This window comes from Nicotiana tomentosiformis, chromosome 5 (genome assembly GCF_000390325.3).
Source record: "Nicotiana tomentosiformis chromosome 5, ASM39032v3, whole genome shotgun sequence".
Classification (NCBI taxonomy): Eukaryota; Viridiplantae; Streptophyta; class Magnoliopsida; order Solanales; family Solanaceae; genus Nicotiana; species Nicotiana tomentosiformis.
The window spans coordinates 36,451,439-36,453,445 of record NC_090816.1 but is presented as its reverse complement, the minus strand read 5'-3'; positions in this window follow the sequence as shown (position 1 = coordinate 36,453,445).

Below are 2,007 nucleotides of genomic sequence, written 5' to 3'. Positions count from 1 at the left end.
ATTTGGGCGATTTTGGAGGGAATTTTCACCACTTGGGTTGGGCTAATTATTTTTTACTCAGATTTGATTATTATACATGACTCCATCTTTGATTTGGCATTTAATTGATGAATGTAAAAAGAAAAATTGAGGGGTTTTGTCAAAACTTTTCTAAAGTGAAAAATCAGATTTTTAGCATCGATTCAGAGGCGGATTTTGATGAAACTAGTATGGTTGGACTCGTATTCGAATGGGTTATAGAAATTTTTAAGTTTTTTTGGTTTTCGAGGTAGGTCTCGGTTGACCTTTTGATTGACTTTGAGTATTTGATTAAAGATTCGACCTTTATCACTTGGGTTTGTTTTCTATGGCATTGTTTGATATTTTTGAGTTATTTTTGGCTAGATTTGAGTCGTTCGGAGGTTGATTCGCGCGAGATGGTGTTTCTTGAGTATTGTTTTGGCTTGCTTGAGGTAAGTATCTTACCTAAAATTGTCTTAGGCACTAGTTTACTTAGTTATTTTGTGATAGTTACGTGCTATGGGTGGGAAACATGCGAGGGGTTGATTCCAAGTGTGTGCACCGGGATATTATTCATGCTCGGGGGTAGTGCTTAGGATATGATATTCCTCTAATTGATTTCTAAGCTTCATGTTGTGATGTTTCTTACATTTGTACTCCTTTTTGTGAGCTATCTAAACAATATTTAAGGTTACATAGAGGTTAATCTCCTGATTAAACCTGATAATCGCCACTTTCGTGATGTAATTGCCTAATTTGAGATATGTTAGCACACTTCACACATGCATACACCTTATCATGTCACTTACACCAGTCCATGAGTATGCAATTTGATATCTATTATTTTTGTACATGTATTCTTGTGTATCTGCTTTATGTGTGATATGGATTGGACTGGTAGCACGTGATCACACCATGCGGTTGTGATTATTGGCACATGAGTTGTACATGCCATTGAGGTATGATATCAAGCGAGTTGTCCGTGCAGATCCGAGATATTGTTATTATTAACACATGAGTTGTCTATGCAACACGTAAGTTATCTATGCGGTTGATATATTATTGGCATGTGAGTTGTCCGTGCAACATGTGAGTTGTACTTGTGGATCCAAGATATTGTTGTTAGTGGAACGTGAGTTATCTATGCATCACGCTAGTTGTCCGTGCATCACGTGAGTTGTATGTGCAGTTGATATATTATTGGCATGTGAGTTATCCGTGAAACATGTAAGTTGTCTGTGCGGATCCAATATATTATTATTATTGGCACGTCAGTTTTCCGTGGAACACATGAGTTGTTCGTGCGATTGATATATTATTGGCACGTGAGTTATCTGTATAGCACGTGAGATGTTCGTACGGATCCAAGATATTATTATTATTGGCACGTGAGTTATCCGTGCAGCATGTGAGTTGTCCGTGCGATAGATACATTAATGACACGTAAGTTATCCGTGCAGCACATAAGTTGTCCATGCGGATGATACATTAATGACACGTGAGTTGTCCGTGCAGTGGTGAGCAAAGAACAAGCACAGAAATTAAGTGAGACACTAAAAGCAAGCAAAGCAAAGAGATCCCTGAATTCTAAGAAATCATTTTAGTCCATGATTGAGGGGAAAGAACCAATTTCATCTGAAATTGAACAGGTAACCTCTGAGGTTCCCACTTCTGCTATTGAGTCTATAATAGAGGAAAATTGTAAAACTCGATTTGTGCTAGTTGAGTCTGTTGCTGGTACTAAATGAGGGGCTACTGGTGGTGAGGCTGTTATTCATGGTAAAAATCAAAAGGACAAAGAAAAAGAGAGTGAAGGTGATGAGGCTAATGTAAGGGGAAGGAAGAAAAACACGTGGTTGGATTTGATCCACCCACTAGTTATGGGTTGGATGAGAAAATGGGTGCAATGGTTGTCTGGAGTGAAGTGAATGTTGATGAGGGGGCTATAGGGATAGAATCACAGGAGAGAAGTGATGGTTCTGGTGAAAAAAGTGCAACAGAAGAGCT